At 37.9% G+C, this 17,634-nt stretch overlaps 2 long non-coding RNA genes across 4 annotated transcripts in view; one reads left to right on the top strand and one right to left on the bottom strand.

Annotated features, from left to right (window-relative positions):
• The window catches only part of LOC107976387 (uncharacterized), a 93,313-nt gene extending 77,200 nt beyond the window's left edge, over window positions 1-16,113 (bottom strand). For 2 of the 3 annotated variants that reach the window (XR_001720305.4, XR_001720307.4), the window contains exon 1: window positions 16,013-16,113. This is a non-coding gene — a long non-coding RNA (uncharacterized LOC107976387). Of the gene's footprint in view, window positions 1-9,760; window positions 9,993-16,012 lie in introns of all 3 variants that reach the window. The other variant, XR_010159627.1, reaches the window with a different exon arrangement.
• Window positions 16,114-16,252: 139 nt separating this feature from the next.
• The window catches only part of LOC107976386 (uncharacterized), a 42,859-nt gene continuing 41,477 nt past the window's right edge, over window positions 16,253-17,634 (top strand). The window contains exon 1 of the long non-coding RNA XR_001720303.2: window positions 16,253-16,513. This is a non-coding gene — a long non-coding RNA (uncharacterized LOC107976386). The remainder of the gene's footprint in view (window positions 16,514-17,634) is intronic.

Below are 17,634 nucleotides of genomic sequence, written 5' to 3'. Positions count from 1 at the left end.
TAGTCTTATACTCTCCACTTAGCATCAAAATATGGCTAAATCATTTATTAATTCCGCTTGTGATCTAATACAGCCTGTGAAATGCAGCATTTAGTAGTTAAAATTCCAGTGTGATACCCAGTTTTTCTGCCTCTCCATTGAACCATAAACTTCATGAAGGCAGAGATCATTTCTGTTTTGATCACTCTTCTATCTCCTGCACCCAGCACATTGCCTGGAAAATTTCAGAGGCTTCATAAAATTTTGTTGATGGAACAATTGAGTAAATGTATGAACTCTTTTTCCATAACTGTTGTAAAGCATATCCAAAAATAACAAGCTATTTCATATATTTTATTATTTTGTAACAACATAAATTCTCACTTTGTAATACTAATGAAGAGTTAGGAATACAGAGTGGATCATAAAAGACTTTGGGAAAAAGTAAGATGCATGTGATTCAGCAAACATCAGTAAGAAACATTCAGTGAAATGAAGTCTTGCTTATATTCTCCAAGTCAGAACATGAAACGCTTTAGAAAATAGCATGGAAGTGGCTAGTGGCAGGTTTTCACTGTATTCTGTAATAGCCTCTGCACCTCTCTATCCTCAAACGATAAACCTTATTCTCTGTGGATTTACCTGGATGAAAACCAATCAGGCAACTGTACAAATACTACAAACACCTGCACATCAGAAAAATTTAACAGTGCCAGCACCAAATAGTTCTTTTAGTTTATCTCAAAGAATGTTCCCAGCTAATCCTCTCTTGGGGACATAGATAAACACTCTGAAGCTAATACAGTCTTAACATAAATTAAAAATAATGCAGAAAAGACATTTTAGAGAATACAGTATTTTGTTACCTTTGGATTTCTATTCCCATTTTGTGAGTCTCATTGTTGAAAAGAAAACATTTTCATATTATTGTTCTGAAGAGGCCAGTAACCTCAGCACTATACACTGTGGTAGATTTTTTCCATTTTCCTCCCTTGGTAACAACTTAGAAAACCCAGATGCTAAGCTATGGAAGAGATTCCCACAAAGCACCTGGCTTCTTGGCAGATACCTCAGGTAGCTGGGCTGGTAGCTGCTTTTCCATCTGAATTTTTAAAAGTTGGTTTTAGATCCAAGATTTACTTCTAAATTTAAAATATCTAGATTCTTGTCATATTGTCATTTTAAAAAATTGAAATTGTAGTGAAATGTTATCCAAGTAAAAGTTATATGTAAAAGTATATATTATTGTATAATATATCATATAAACTATGATATGTAGTACAAATAATATATTATTTGCCTTTTAATATATTTTTCCTGGGTTTACTTGCATTATAACTACAAAAATAATTCCAGGGTTATATTTTCAATAAATATTTTTCTTCTTATAATAATCTAAAATAGCCATTTTCTCCAACATCGCTTCTAAAAATACTAATTTAATCAATCAAGCATCTAAGTAAGAGACAGCTCATTTCAGAATATATCCTAATTAATTACTGATTGCTTATATCCTGCCTAATCTAGAAATGATTTGAAATAATATGATACAATTTACAAGTTCTCTTTTTGTGTATCTCTCCCAATGTGAGAACAGTTTTTTATTTATCTTTTCTATGATTTCCAGTTTTTTTCTGCTCATTTCTAAAATTCTGCACCAATGCTATTTGAAAGGCTTTTTGTTAGTAACTCCATTTATCTCCAAAATGTCTTGACATTTTTAGTGACTCTTTTTACTATAACTCTGACAATGTTTTCTTTTTATCTCATCTATATCTAAATTTTGATTTTTTTTTCATTTGTTATTTTGTTTGAAATTTTATTTTTCTTTTTCTTTGTCCCTACCACAGTTTAGTAATACTACCTTCTAAAGCCACGCTTAACTTTCTAATGAGTGTTTAGGTTTATGTTTTACATAAATAAAGCCATGTAATGTAAATTTCATAGATTTTTTTCCCAGAGCCTAAATGGTGTATTTCTAGCACATTTCTGTTGTCCTGTATTTCAGATAGTCTCACTCCAGAGCATCTCAATAACATAAACATATTTGGTTAGATGCAATAAAGATTTGCTGTCTAACTGCATCCAATTGGAATCTTATACTCTGTAAAGTAAGAAGAAATTAATTTGAATGGTTATGTAACTTCACTACTGAGTTTGCCTCTTCCGTTTATTGTATGTTAGCAATTGAATGTTTGCCACTGCTTCTTACCATTAAACATCAACACATAACTGTTATTATTTTTTAAATGAGGCAATATGGTGATTGAAAAAAACCCTCTTATCTTCTGGCAATAAAGAAGCAAGATAAGAATATTCCCCAAATTGATCAAATTGCATCTGGAAATAGGCCATCCCAAGAGTAGAAAAAGTAGGAAGAAGCACTAACAGGGCAAACAGTGCAAATACCAAAAGATTGGGCTCACTTTGTGTCTAAGAACTTTCCAGAATAAACAACCTAGCTTGTGTAACCACTACCCACACCAACCTTAGTCCTTCTTCGTGGTGTAGAGCACTCAAAATGCCTCAAACAAGCACAAAACGTTATTGGGTTGATTTGTCGCTGTTACCAAATGCTCATAAAATGTATTTTAAATATCTAATCTTTAACTTGACATTATTTTGTTTTTTAAAAACACATTCTGAAGCTTGGAACACTGAAGGATGACTACGGTTGTGAAGTTTCACCTCGGGCAATATAAACGATGAACTGTCATTTGGTATCTTTGACTCTGATTGAACTATGTGGCCTTTCTTGTCTGCTTTCCTCAAACACACTTTAGCTTTTTTTCAGTCACATAATAACTTTGCGTAGCTTGTAAGCTAAGAAGTCAATCCAAGGTTAAGCTGTTGCTTGACAGAGAAGAAATAAGTAATTCAATATGAATGTTGTGTGTGACAAGGGCATGTGATTTCAACAAAAGTGATTGGGATATGTGGTATAGATCGATTCATATTCCAGAATCTTTGAGAGTCCTAAGACTAACTGAAGCAGATCCTGAGAGGGAGCTGTCTGTAATGCTGCTTTTTGGTTTTGGAGATCAATGTCTATGCTGGTGGTATGGCTTGCTATAATCAGGCATGTGAGCACCCGTATTGACTCTTTTTATTGTTGCTGTTTGTTTGTTTTTTGAGATGGGGTCTTGCTCTGTCACCCAGGCTGCAGTGCAGTAGCACGATCCAGGCTCGCTACAACCTCCACCTCCTGGGTTCAAGCGACTCTCCTACTTCAGCCTCCCATGTTGAAGTGACTCTCCTGCCGCAGCCTCCCAAGTAGCTGGGATTACAGGCATCTGCCACCACTCCCAGCTAATTTTTTTTATTTTTTATTTTTAGAGATGGCGTTTCACCATGTTGGCCAGGATGGTCTGGAACTCCCAACCTCAAGTGATCCACCCCACCTCGGCTTCCCAAAGTGCTGGGACTACAGGCATGAGCCACCACACCTGGCCCCTTATTGACTCTTAAAGCATTTAAGTTGTCTTAGAGAATCACAAAGACAGGAGAACCTTGAAGAAAAGTTAAATAATAGTATAGATAAACAAATCTACACTTTGAGAACTATAAATTTGCTACCCTTTCTAAGATCTTCCTGAGCTAATTGTGTTCCGTAGGTCTATAGATGCATAATTTGATCAAGTCCCACTTATTTAGAGAGGGCAATGGTGCTGTGGAAATTAAGTATGTTTTTTATATTTGTGTCACAAATATGTTGTGAATATAGGCACGCATGGTTCTGTCAGTAAAAACGTTTAAAAGAAAATGAGATGCTATGCTGCAATAATTCAACTTGGAAGGGAACCATGTCTTATCTGTCCCTAATCAGCAGCTAACATTCACAGAAACCTGAATCCTGAAGTAGAACTCATCATTTTCCTGAGACCTCTTTCCACATGTATTTGATCTTTTCTCTTATTTTCGAATCCCTGCATTTCCTTCCCTGGAATTTACTTCTGTCTCTGCATTATATTTCTATGATCTTCCACTTTCCTTTTTTTCCTCATTGTTTGCCTTCCTTAAACTTAGTAGGGAACTCTCATGTGTTCCTATGTGTTTTATTGTTGTTACAGTAATGATGAAAATGATTCTTAGTTCACTTAAATCTAAGTGATATTATAATCCTTTTGAATTATTTATATAATTTTAGTAAGAATTCCAATTAATTTTAAACAATTTAATGATTAAGATATATTTCCTTTGCTTCCAATATTCTTCATAATGCTTGCCATTTCTCTAACCGTTGCTGCCAGATTTTTAACTATACATTTCTTTACAACTTAATCAACATAATTTCACATAACATAAAATTCCCCTGTTCAAAATGTACAGCTCAGTGACTTTTAGTATATTCACAGGGTTGCGCAAACACCACCACAATCTAATTTAGAACATCTCAAACTCCCCCAAAGAAACACACATGCATTAGCAGTCATCCCCCATCCCTACACCATCCCAGCCTCAGGGAACTCCCAGTCCTTTTGTCTCTGTAGTTTGGCCAGAGATTTGGATATTTCTTAGGAATAGAATCATACAACACATGGTATTTTGTGGCTGGTTTACTTAACATAATGTTTTCACGGTTTATCTTCTTTGTAGCATGTATTAATACTTCATGCCTTTTTATTATACAACAATAATTTTACATTAATAATGTACAAATAACTTTATAATGTTATTATACATCAATTCTGTGTCAGTCACATAATAAGGGTCAAAATGATTTAAGGAATGAATATCTTCACTTTTAGTGATGAAACAAAGTATATGAATGTGTATCTCCTAATTCTAATGAATAATTATCTTATTATCTCAACGGGTAATTAAAGAAGGAGAATAGATGTGTTCCCTTCTGCCGAAATCAGCTTTCTACTTTTTGTCCACTGAGTTTCCTCACCTAATATTCTCCTCAAACTTATTGTTTTTGTAAAACATCCCAGATCAGACATACATTTGTAAGTAGAATAGCTGATATCCTTTTTTAAAAACTTCTGTCTGTTTATAACAAAAATTTCTCTGTGTTGGGAAGAAATGGAAACATATATCTGGTCTATTTCTGTCAGGATGAATTAGACAGCAGAGAGATCTCAACTATTAATTTGTTGTAGCACATAATTCAAATATCAATTGATTAAATCCAGCATTCAGTTACTCAATGAGCATTTATCAATCCTGATGCTCTCATGGAATCAGTTTTGTATGAAATTAACTTTGTGTTGGATGATAAAATTCAAGCTTAAAAATAAACCATAACAAAGACTTGTTATAAAATACCAGATGCTCTTTTCAATTTTTGGTTCTGAAATGGATACATGTCAGCCAAGGCCAAGAGAAATTTTCTCCAGCTATATCAAATTTGTCCAGCTGCAACCCAATAGATGCTTTTTTTTCATAATGTTTTTCTATTTGGATACAATAGTTTTTTGTTTTTTTTTTTTTTTTTTTTTTTTTTTGGTTTGTCCCTACAGTCTGAAGTTAGGCAGAAGAATCAGACTTGCCTTTTTTCTCAGGTTTAATGAGTTTGCAAGTGTACAGGAACAATTAGCATGTTGATGGCAACACCAGATCAGGAACCAAGAATAGCATCTAAAAACAGAGAAAACTAACAATGTTTTCAATATGGTGGAAGATTGATTACATTAATGGCCAAATCTGCCATGCTGCCTATAGCTACACCCATTACTGTATAACTGGAATGTCTCCTCACTTCTGGCTCAGGGTTTGATCACATGACTTACTTTGGACAAGGGGATGATACAAGATGTGATCTAAGCAGAGTACTTCTGCTGGCACTCTTCCCTCTGACATCACCATGAGAACATGGCCACATGACCAGGTAGTCTGCTGGAGAATGAGACATGAGAAAAAGCTACAATCTACCTAGCTATGATGGAACATGACACTCACTATTAGAGACGTGGGCAAGCTCATCCAATAGCAGAGGTTCCCAGCCAAGTCCAGCCTAAATTTCTGACCCACAGACTCATGAACTTAATACACATTCATTAGTTTGCTAATAAGTTCTTGTGGTCCTTCATAATGTAGCATTATCATAGTAATCGATAATTGATACATATATAGATACTCAAAAAAATCATCATACTTATTGTTAATGCTATCAGAATACCTTCTAGTCTATACAGTAAGGCAGGTAGAATTTAGAAATATTTCATATGCAATAATGTCAAATTTGTCTGTTATCATGGTGAATATCATGTTGAGTTTTGGATGAGGATTTCTTCAGATGATTGAAACTTAGCATGTAAACACATTAATTAACTTAAATGTTTAAAAACGAAACTTTGTGTAAGAGTTGGGATACTTATCTAAATTTTGTTAAAGGAAGTACTTAAAAATAAGTGTTTATGGTTCTGTTTATTATAAAAATAAAATATTATCATTATGGAAAATTTGAAACACAGACAGAAAAATAAAAGGAAGGCAATCATCTATCATTCCAACATTCAAAGATGATTGACGGTTGCTAATATTTTATATGTTTTAATGCATTTTTTTCTAGCCTATTTCTTTGCATGTAACATTTTACACAGCTATGAATATATTGTTTGCACAGTTTTGTATAAGTATTTTTAAAGTTATTATAAGTTATTAATAAATATTATCATAATGGCTGTTTATCACAGCTTGTAGGTAGACTTACCATAATTTCTACAAGTATTCAATTTTCATTGGATATTTAATTTCATGCTTCATTTTATTTTATTGCTAGTATGAGTAATATATTGGTAAACATTAAGGTACACTGGTCCTTTTTTTTGTATAAGAATTACTTATTTTAACATAGAGTCCAAAAAGTGAAATTATAGAGTCGAAAGGTATAATATTTTAAGGCTCCAGGTATATTCCGGAATTATTTTTCTAAAGGGTTATACAAGGTTACAATATAGTGAATACAAAATAGTGAATACAATCCACTAGCAATGTATACTTTTGAAGCCAAGTTATTTGAGCATGAATTAACCTTTACTTGATGACTCATGGCCATTGTTATGAATATTCATTATTGCGTAGTACCCAGGGATGATTTCAGGAGCTATTGAGGACTATAAGGCTGTTTTCTCTAATATGTCTCCCCCATCATAGTTTTAGTTGGTTTTAGTTTCTTCTTTATTGTTTTCTGTCTTTTTTTTAAATTTCTATGCCTGAAATCCAAATGATAATATCCAGTTTGGGGAAGGTAGTTCTTAGGACAACGGTAATTCACATATAGTGTTGATAGGAATATAAACTGATATATTTTAAGAAGTATTATTTGAACCAGTAATCCACTTTCCAAAGTATTTTATACTAAGTATTTATAATCATGCATTACACTAAGAAAATAATATGGGTACTGAGGGAAAATTCATCAGCAATGATGTTGATTAAATAATTTTAATACTAAAAATTCTAAAAAGCTAGGTCAAATAAACAGTGATATATGTTTACGGTAGAATATTACAGATATTAAAAACCATGTAAAAGAAAATGTAATAACATGGGGAAAATTAAGATGCATTAATGACAAAGAGATTTTATAAAAGATGATCTGTACTACATATATGTATGTATACAACATAGTACCAATGTTATTTTTAAAAATACTATAAACAGTATTCCAAAATTATGCTACAGATCTATAGTAACAAAAACAGCATTGTACTGGTATAAAAACAGACACACAGACCAATGGAACAGAATAGTGGAACTCAGAAACAAATCCACACATCTATGGTGAACTCATTTTCAACAAAGATGCCAATTGTATGTTCTTGGCATCTTTGTTGAAAATGAGTTTGCTGAGGTGAAATACCATATATGTATATATTATTGCTTATTTGGCCTCGCTTTGAGAGAAAAGGCCTCTTCAATAAATGGTGCTAGGAAAACTGAATATCCATATGCAGAAGAATGAAACTAGACCCCTATATGTTGCCATATACAAAAATCAAATCAAAATGGATTAAAGACTTAAATCTAAGACTTCAAACTATGAAAATGATGCAAAAAAACATTGGGGAAGCTCTCCGGGACATTGATCTGGGCAAAGATTTCTTGAATAATATCCCACAAGCACAGGCAACCAATGCAGAAACGGACAAATGGGATCACATCAAGTTAAAAAGCTTCTGCACAGCAAAGGGAACAATCAACCAAGTTGAAGAGACAACCCACAGAATGGGAGAAAGTATATGCAAACTAACCATATGACAAGAGATTAATAACTAGAATATATAAGGAGCTCAAACAACTCCAAAGGAAAAATCTAATAAACCAATTAAAATGGATTAAAGACCTGACTAGACATTTCTCAAAAGAAGACATACAAATGGCAAGCAGGCATATGAAGAGATGCTTAACATCACTGATCATCGGAAAAATGTAAATCAAAATTACAATGACGTATTATCTCAGCCCGGTTAAAATGGCTTTTATCCAAAAGACAGGCAATAATACATTTTGGTGAGGATGTGGAGAAAGGGAACCCTTGTACATTGTTGGTGGAAATGAAAATTAGTACAACCACTGTGAAGAGCAGTTTGGAGCAGTTTCCTCCATAAACTAAAAATAGAGCTACCACAAAACCCAGCAATCCCACTACTGGGTATGTACCCAAAAGAAAGGAAATCAGAATATCAAAGAGATCTCTGCACTCCCATGTTTGTTGCCGCACTGTTCACACCACCAAGATTTGGAAGCAACCTGAGTGTCCATCAACAGATGAATGGATAAAGAAAATGTGGTACTTATACACAACGGGGTAGAATGAGATTCTGTCATTTGCAACAACATGATGAAACTGGAGATCATTATGTTAAGTGAAATAAGGCAGGCACAGAGAGACAAACTTCACATGTTCTCACTTGTTTGTGGGACCTAAGAATCAAGTCAAATGCACTCATAGAGGTAGAGAGTAGAAGGACGGTTATGAGGCTGGGAAGGGTACTGGGAGTTTGGGGTAGCATATGGGTGGTTAATGGGTACCAAAAAAAAATAGAAAGAATGAATAAGACCTAGAATTTGATAGCACAACAGGGTGACTATAGTTGATAATAATTTAATTGTACATTGAAAAAATAACTAAAGAGTATAATTGGATTGTTTGTAGCACAATGGGTAAATGCTTGAGGGAATGGATACCACATTTTCCATGATGTGTCTGTTATGCATTGTGTGCCTGTGTCAAAATATCTTATGTACCCCATAAATATATATATATATATACACACACCTATTATATACCCATAAAAATAAAAATTAATATAAAACAAAGAAAACAGTATTCTGTGTGACAGGATTAGGGATTATTTGTGAAATCTTCGTTGTTCTTTCTAAGCTTTCTACTTGCATAATCTAAATAATAAATGGGTGTTGAATGAGGGTTTAAGGTACTCACGCTTGAGTAAAGTGCATGAGTTCTAGTGTGTGAATTTTATGCCATATCTTTAGGCTGCTCAGATGTTTCTTTATTTCCCTTCCCAATCCTAGCCATGTATTCGGGCTGACAAATGAATTATCATGAAATAGCTCTCCTATTACTCCTGGGTGATCGTACATTGAGTAGCTCTCTTGATGGTTTCAATTGCTCCCCTATATTTCGATAGATGTGCCAATTATAACATATGCCCCATTACTACTCATCATTCAATCAGCTGAATATTTGAGATGTAAAATTTATTAAGTGTCCCAGACCTAATGCCCTTTGGGACCAAGGAGGTTATATAAAATAAAAGTAAAGCAGATTAGCCACTGGCTGAGTAGAAAGAAAACAGTTACCACTTACCATTGGCTGATTATTGGCAGAAGCAACATGAGCCTTGTGATGCCAGCTCTGATGATTTTTCAAGTGAAGCTAGAAATCTAATTTTTAAAGCTATCATTCTATTTTTATATCTTAGCTATTAATTCAAAGTGTACAGGCCACAGAAACATAACTGCAAGTTGCATGAGTCCTGTGAGCAGCCAATTTGTGATTTCTGATGTTTAGACATGTCAACACGTCAAATTTGAGGCACCTACAAGCAAAGAATTCTAATATAAAGACCAATAATTTTGCAGCGAATAATCAATTCACTTATTAAACAGACATCTAAGCATAATGTGACTGCAAGATTGTCAAGGTGGCTGAGATGACAAACCAGTACGCCAACATTTTTCAGTTTTATACCCAGGATCTTTAAGTGAATAGTTTTAGTTTTCTTATATATGCCCTTTGCATAGAAATAGTGTCAAAAATTATAAACCTCAATGTGTACAATTCTCTATTATCAAAATAAATGGGTATTCTAAAGGACCTAGAGAAAGGAAATATGGTAATCTGAGCAAAGGGTGGCCTGATTTAGGGTTACTAGATGTGGGGCTATGTCTAGTGTGAGTCTGTGTTCTGGGGCAGGGATATTTTTTCCTAGTGATCTCTAAGGTTGAGATCAATTGTGACAGGGACACACAAACTGCTTAGAAAGCAAGCAGTTCAGACTTGGGCACTCATTATTTACTTTTTTTTCTTTTTTTTGTTTATACTTTAAGTTTTTGGGTACATGTGCACAACGTACCCTGATGGAATTGGACTACAATTCCAGCAGGCCATGTGCCATGTTGGTGTGCTGCACCCATTAACTCGTCATTTAACATTAGGTATATCTCCTAGAAACCATCATTCTCAGCAAACTATCGCAAGGACAAAAAGCCAAACGCCGCATGTTCTCACTCATAGGTGGGGAATGAACAGTGAGAAGACATGGACACAGGAAGGGGAACATCACACACCGGGGCCTGTTGTGGGGTGGCGGGAGGGGGGAGGGATAGCATTAGGGCACTCATTATTTAATAGGAGTTGTCTAATAATGAAGGGTGACCAGTATCTGGGGACTTTGAGACTTTGGAGAAATTACTTACACCTCCTCTTGTTGGGAGAGAGAAACCGTTGATTCTGTGGACAGCTAAATCTGGGTGCAGCCCCTACCATGGGAAGAATGGTGGGGACTAATCCCATTTAGAATCCTTCTAAAAGAGGGGAGCTTGATCCCATGATTCAGGAAGCTCAGCTTGAGCTTTCAGGGTCACTTGGGAACAATTCTCACTGCACTACAATCAAAGACCTTCTGGCAGTTGGAGTGGGGCTAGAATCTGTTGCAATTTAGGGAAAATGAAATTCAGTTAAGGAAAACTATCACTGAGGGTGGGTAGCATGTCAAGCAATTTTAGCTGGCCCTCGGATTTGTTACTGGAAAGGGTCCAAAGACTATAGTTTGAGAAACATTGCTGCGTGTGTGTATGTGTGTGTGTGTGTGTGTGTGTGTATAATATACATAAACATTCAATAGAGTCATATATTCAATGCATTCAAACATCTATATCTAGCTATCCATATTTGGAAATATCTATCTGTGACTCACTGTATTTTCCAAAGAGGTCCAAAATAATGCTGTGTGCTATTCTTGAACCTTGACACTTTCTTAGGAAAAGGTACAGTTTAATTCCTTTCTTTAATCTGAAGGGGACGGTGACTTTATTGTAATCAATGGAATGTGGTGGAAGTAATGCTGTATGACTTCTGATGCTTGATAATTGTGATGGTTAATACTGAGTGTCAACTTGACTGGATGGAAAGATAAAAAGTATTGATCCTGGGTGTGTCTGTGAGGGTGTTACTAAAGGAGAGTAACATTTGAGTCAGTGGGGTGGGAAAGGCAGACCCACCCATAATCTGGGTGGGCACAATCTAATCAGCTTCCAGCATGGCTAGAATATAAGGAGGCAGAAAAATGTGAAAAGAGAGACTGGCCTAGCCTCTCAGCCTACATCCTTCTCCCATGCTGGATGCTTCCTATCCTCAAACGTCAGACTCCAAGTTCTTCAGTTTTGGAGCTTGGACTGGCTCTCCTCGCTCTTCAGCCTGCAGATGGCCTATTGTGGGTGTGGAACCTTGTGATCTTGTGAGTTAATACTTAATAAACTCCCCTTTATATATGTGTGTGTGTGTATGTGTATATATGTGTGTGTGTGTATGTGTGAGTATATATATATATATACACACACTCATATATATACACATACACACACACACACACACATATATATATATGCAGAGAATGATACTCTGCAACTTGGAATAGGGACATGTGGGAGGACCCTGATGAAGCTAGGGACACTGAGTTTGTAAACTCTGATGAACCTTTTTTGCCAGAAGAAACAGCTTCACCATCCTCAGTAGTGGCAACATCCGCTTCCTGACCCATGCTGCCATCAGCCTTTCCACCTTTGTCTGAGGAGATAAACCCTGCATTGCCTGAGGCAACAGTGATGGCTTCCTCTGAGGCAGTTGTCCCACAGAATAATGTTGATGCTCCTCAGGAGCCACCCCCAACACCTTTGTTTGCTTCTAGACCTATAGCTAGACTACAATTCCAGCAGGCCCCTAGGAGGTGAGGTTGAGAGTGTGACCCATGAGGAGGTGCGCTACACTAAAAAAAAAAAAAAACTGCTTGAGTTTTCTAATTTATATAAACAGAAATCTGGAGAACAGGCATGGGAATGGATATTAAGGGTGTGGGATAATAGTGTAAAAAATATAGAGTTGGATCAGGCTGAATTTATTGACTTGGGCCCACTAAGTAGGGACTCTGCATTTAATATTGCAGCTCAGGAAGTTCAAAAAGGTTTAATAGTTTATTTGCTAATAGTTTATTTGGTTTGTTAGCTGAAATATGGATTAGAAGATAGTCCACTGTGAGTAAGCTGCAAATGGCTGATCTACCTTGGTTTAATGTAGAGGAAGGGATCCAAAGGCTTAGGGAGATTGGGATGGTGGAGTGGATTAGTCACTTTAGACCTACTTATCCCAGCTGGGAGGGTCCAGAAGATATACCCTTGATCAGTGCCTTGCAAAATAGATTTGTGAGGGCAGCACCTACATCTTCGAAGAGCCCCGTAATTGCTCTTCTCTGTATTTCAGATCTAACAGTGGGAACCGCAGTCACCCAACTACAAAATTTAAATACGGTGGGAATAATTGGATCCTGAGGTGACAGGGGCCAAGTGGCGGCACTCAACCGTCAAAAGCAAGGTGGACGTAGCTACTATAATGGACAGCAGAGGCAAAGCAACAATCAGAATAGTCTGACTCATGTAGAGCTCTGGCATTAGCTAATTAATCATGGTGTTCCTAGAACTGAAATTGTTAGGAAACCTCCTGAATTCCCACTTAATTTATAAAAGCAGAAAACTTCTAGGTCGAATGGACAAAAGACTAATTTGAGCTTTAAAAACAGAGAATCATGGCCCTTCAATCAATGTCCAGAGTTGAGCCAGTTTGCAGACCTAGAACCCCTTGAGTGAAGAGAGGCCGGGTCCCCTTGAGGAAGGACCCCACTACACTATCAACAATTTATGCAGTGAATCTTTCTCCCATCCTTACCCAAGAAGACCTCCGGCCTTTTACCAGGGTAACCGTGCACTGGGGAAAGGGAAATGATTAGACATTTTGGGGACTACTGGATGCTGGCTCTGAGTGGATATTGATTCCAAGGGAGCCAAAATGTCATTTTGGTCCTCCAGTTAAAGTAGGGGCTTATGGAGGTCAGGTAATTAATGGAGTTTTTAGCTCAGGTCCAACTTACAGTGGGTCCAGTGGGTCCCTGGACTCATCCTATGGTAATCTCCCCAGTATCAGAATGCGTAATTGGCATAGACATACTTAGCAGCTGGCAGAACCCCCACACTGGCTCCCTGACTGGTAGGGTGAGGACTATTATGGTGGGAAGGCCAAATGGAAGCCATTAGAGCTGCCTCTACCTAGAAAAATAGTAAATGAAAAACAGTATCACACCCCTGGAGGGACTTTGGAGATTAGTGCCACCATCAAAAACTTGAAAGACACAGGGGTAGTGATTCCCACCACATCCCGTTCAACTCTCCCATTTGGCCTGTGCAGAAGACAGATGGATCTTGGAGAATGACAGTGGATTATCGTAAGCTTAACCAAGTGGTGATTCCAATTGCAGCTTCTGTACCAGGTGTAGTTTCATTGCTTGAGCACATTAACACATCTCCTGGTACATGGTGTACAGCCATGGACATGGTAAATGTCTTTTTCTTCATTCCTGTACATAAGGCCCACCAGAAGCAATTTGCCTTCAGCTGACAAGGCCACCAATATACCTTTACTGTCCTACCTCAGGGGCATATAAACTCTCCAGCTTTATGTAATAATCTTATTTGGAAATAGCTTGATAGCTTTTCACTTCCTCAAAATATCACACTCGTCCATTATATTGATGACATTATACTGATTGGTTCCAATGATCAAGAAGTAGCAAACACACTGGACTTATTGGCAAGACATTTACATACCAGAGGATGGGAAATAGATCAGACTAAAATTCAGGGACTTCTACCTTAGTAAAATTTCTAGGGGTCCAGTGATGTGGGGCCTGTCAAATTATTCCTTCTAAGGTGAGAGATATGTTGCTGCATTTGGCCTCTCATACAAGCAAGAAAGAGGCACAACGCCTAGTGGGCTTATTTAGATTTTAGTGGTAACACATTCCTCATTTGGGTGTGTTACTCCAGCCCATTTATCAAGTGAACTGAAAGGCTGCCTGTTTTGAGTGGGGTCCAGAACAGGAAAAGGCTCTGCAACAGGTCCAGGCTGCTGCACAAGCTGCTCTGCCACTTACTTGGGCCATATGACCCAGCATATCCAATGGTCCTTGAGGTGTCGGTGGCACCCAGGATGCTGTTTGGAGCCTTTGGCAGGCCCCCATGGGTGAATCACAGCAGAGGCCTCCAGGATTTCGGAGCAAGGCCATGACATCTTCTGCAGATAACTACTCTCCTTTTGAGACAGTTCTTGGCCTGTTACTGGGCTTTAGTGGAAACTGAATGTTTGACTATGGGCCATCAAGTCACCATGCAACCTGAACTGCCTATTGTGAACTGGGTGCTTTCTGACCCACCTAGCCATAAAGTGGGTCATGCACAGCAGCATTCTATCATCAGATGGACGTGGTATATACGTGATACGTCTCCACTCCTGCCACCCTGCCTTCTCTCCCGCAGCCAGCATGGATGGCCTCATGGGGAGTTCCCTATGATCAGTTGACAGAGGAAGAGAAGACTAAGGCCTGGTTCACAGATGGTTCTGCATGATATGCAGGCACCATCTGAAAGTGGACAGCTGCAGCACTACAGCCCCTTTCTAGGACATCTCTGAAGGACAGCAGTGAAGGGAAATCTTCCCAGTGGGCAGAATTTCTAGCAGTGCACCTGGTTGTGCACTTTGCATGGAAGGAGAAATGGCCATATGTGCAATTATAAACTGATTTATGGGCTGTAGCCAATGGTTTGGCTGGATAGTCAGGGACTTGGAAGAAGCATGATTGGAAAATTGGTGACAAAGAAGTTTGCAGAAGAGGTATGTGGATGGACCTCTCCGAGTGGTAAAAAACTGAAGATGTTTGTATCCTATGTGAGTGCTCACCAACGGGTGACCTCAGCAGAGGAGGATTTTAATAATAAAGTGGATAGGATGACCCATTCTGTGGACACCACTCAGCCTCTTTCCCCAGCCACCTCTGCTGTTGTCCAATGGGTCCATGAACAAAGTGGCCATGGGGGCAGGGATGGAGTTTATGCATAGGCTCAGCAACATGGACTTTCACTCACCAATGCTGACCTGGCTACGGCCACTGCTGAGTGCCCAATTTGCCAGCAGCAGAGACCAACACTGAGACCTCTATATGGCACCATTCCTCAGGGTGATCAGCCAGATACCTGGTGGCAGGTGGATTATATTGGACCTCTTCCATCATGGAAAGGACAGAGGTTTGTCCTCACTGGAATAGACACTTACTCTGGATATGAGTTTGCCTATCTTGCACACAATGCTTCTGTCAAGACTACCATCCATGGACTCATGAAATGTCTTATCCACCATCGTGGTATTCCACACAGCATTGCCTCTGACCAAGGCACTCACTTTATGGCTTAAAAAGTGCAGCAGTGGGCTTATGCTCATAGAATTCACTGGTCTTACCATGTTATCTGTCATCCTGAAGCAGCCGAATTGATAAAATGATGGAACGGCCTTTTGAAGTCACAATTACAATGCCAACTAGGTAACAATACTTTGCAGACCTGGGGCAAAGTTCTCCAGAAGACTGTGTATTCTCTGAATCAGCATCCCATATATGGCACTGTTTCTCCCATAGCCAGGACTCACGGCTCCAGGAATAAAGGGATGGAAGTGGAAGTGACACCACTCACCATCATCCCCAGTGATCTACTAGCAAAATTTTTGCTTCCTGTTTCCATGACATTACATTCTGCTGGCCTAGAGTTCTTAGTTCCAGAAGGAGAATGCTGCCACCAGGAGACACAACAATGATTCTGTTAAGCTGGAAGTTAAGATTGCCACCTGGAAACTTTGGGCTCCTCTTACCTTTAAGGCAACAGGCTAAGAAAGGAGTTACAGTGTTATCTGGGGTGATTGACCAGGACTGTGAATATGAAATCAGTCTACTACTCCACAACGGAGGTAAGGAAGAGTATGCATGGAATACAGGAGATCCATTAGGGCATCTCTTAGTATTACCATGCCTTGTGATAAAGGTCAATGGGAAACTACAACAGTCCAATCCAGGCAGGACTACAAATGACCCAGACCTTTCAGGATTGAAGGTTTGGGTCACTCCACCAGGAAAAAAGCCATGACCTGCTAAGGTGTTTGCTGAAGGCAAAGGGAATACAGAATGGGTAGTAGAAGAAGGTAGTCATCAATACTGGCTATGACCATATGACCAGCTGCAGAAACGAGGACTATAATTGTCATGAGTATGTCCTCTTTCTTTTGATAAAAACATGTTTTCTTCTACAGTTTTTATGGTTTTAGGTCTTACGTTTAAGTCTTTAATCCATCTTGAGTTAATTTTTGTATAAGGTGTAAGGAAGGGTTCCAGTTTCAGTTTTCTGCATATGGCTAGCCAGTTTTCAACATCATTTTTAAAATAGGGACTCCTTTCCCCATTGCTTGTTTTTGTCAGGTTTGTCAAAGATCAGATGGTTGTAGATGTGTCGTGTTATTTCTGAGGGCTCTGTTCAGTTCCGTTGGTCTATATGTCTGTTTTGGTACCAGTACCATGCTGCTTTGGTTACTGTAGCCTTGTAGTATAGTTTGAAGTCAGGTAGTGGGTTGCCTCCGGCTTTGTTCTTTTTGCTTAGGATTGTCTGACTATGCAGGCTCTTTTTTAGTTCCATATGAAATTTAAAGTAGTTTTTTTTTTCCCTCAATTCTATGAAGAAAGTCAATGGTAGCTCGATGGGGATAGCATTGAATCTATAAATTACTTTGGGCAGTATGGCCATTTTCACAACACTGATTCTTCCTATCCATGAGAATGGAATGGTTTTCCATTTATTTGTGTCCTCTCTTATTGCCTTGAGCAGTGGTTTATAGTTCCCCTTGAAGAGGTCCTTCACATCCCTTGTAAGTTGCATTCCTAGGTATTTTATTCTCTTTGTAGAAATTGTGAATACAAGTTTACTCATGATTTGGCTCTCTGTTTGTCTATTATTGGTGTATAGGAATGCTTGTGATTTTTGCACATTGATTTTGTATCCTGAGACTTTGCTGAAGTTGCTTATTAGCTTACAAAGATT

Source organism: Pan troglodytes, chromosome 7 (assembly GCF_028858775.2).
Source record: "Pan troglodytes isolate AG18354 chromosome 7, NHGRI_mPanTro3-v2.0_pri, whole genome shotgun sequence".
Classification (NCBI taxonomy): domain Eukaryota; kingdom Metazoa; phylum Chordata; class Mammalia; order Primates; family Hominidae; genus Pan; species Pan troglodytes.
The sequence above is the reverse complement of the archived record's forward strand: the minus strand, read 5'-3'. Positions and strand labels throughout refer to the sequence as shown.